This window comes from Mastomys coucha, chromosome X, assembly GCF_008632895.1.
Source record: "Mastomys coucha isolate ucsf_1 chromosome X, UCSF_Mcou_1, whole genome shotgun sequence".
NCBI lineage: Eukaryota > Metazoa > Chordata > Mammalia > Rodentia > Muridae > Mastomys > Mastomys coucha.
The window spans coordinates 82109683-82111054 of NC_045030.1; positions in this window are offsets into that span (position 1 = coordinate 82109683).

Consider the following 1372-nt stretch of genomic DNA (forward strand, 5'->3'; position numbering starts at 1 on the left):
TCAGGCAGGTAGGCGTGTTCACAAGTTCAATTCTCATCTCATTCTTCATTGAATTATATTTTAAAAAATTCTTAAATTTATATAGATCCAAACAGATCCATGGCAATCAAGACAATGTGAGCAAAAAGTATAATCCTGGAGGAGTTACCATTTCAGACATACTATATATTATATAACCATATAAATAAAAACAATATGCCACTGGCAAATGTACACTAATGAAATGTACACTAATGAAAGAAAATCAAAGATTGCAACATGAGTAAGTACATGTAACTTCAGTCATTTCATACTGGACAAAGATAGCAAAAAATTAGTTAGAGAAAAGGAAACTTGTTCAATAAATGGTTCTTGGAAAAATTGGTTGTCCACATATAGATGAATAGAATTAGACCTATAACTAACATCTTACCCAAAAACAATCTCCAAATGAATTGAATACTGAAATGTGAAATGCATAACCCTTAAACTTCTGGAAGAAATAAAGGTAGTACCATGTACAATGGAGGTATAAGAAAAGACATTCTGAATAGAATTTCATTTGTTCAAGAATTAAAGGTAACAATCAAATGAATGGAAACTCATAAAGCTAAAAAGCTTCTATGCAGCTGAAGAAATATTTGAGTGCAGAGGAACTCCACAGAATAGAAGAAAATCTTTTTCAAATATTTGTCTGACAGAGGACTAATATCCAAAATATATAAAGAACCCAAAAAATCAGAGTCAAATGAACAACCAGAAACATTGGAAAATGCACCTGGGACTTGAACAGAGATCTTTCCAAAGAAGAAAAATATGCCTAAGAAATATTTCAAAAAATTTTCATTGCCTTCAGCGACTAGGAAAATTCAAATCAAAACAACTTTGAGATTTTGTCTTATCCAAGGCAGAGAATGGCACAGATCAATAAAATGAGCAACAATTAATGCTGGAGAGGTTGTGGTAAAAAGGATATGTATTGTTCACTGTTTGACAGATCACAAACTGGAGAAGAAAACATGGAAATCAGTGTGAAGAATTCCCAAAAGGCTAAAAATAAATCTATCATATGATCGAGCTATAATACTATTTGGCATATGCCCAAAGGACTCCACATCTAAATCCACAGATTCTCTTTTAGTCCTGTTCATTGTTGCTCTATTTCCAGTAACCAGGGAAAGGAAAAAAACCTAAATTTCCTTCAATTTACTGACACGTAGATAGTAAAAATTTGGTGCATATACACTGTGGAATATTATTATTTGTAAAAGTAAATGAACATCATGAACTTTGGAAGTAAATGGATAGAACAAGAAAAGATCACATTGAGTGAGGCAACCTAGGCAAAGAAAGACAAACATCACTCTGAGTATCCTTGTTCCACATCTTCAGA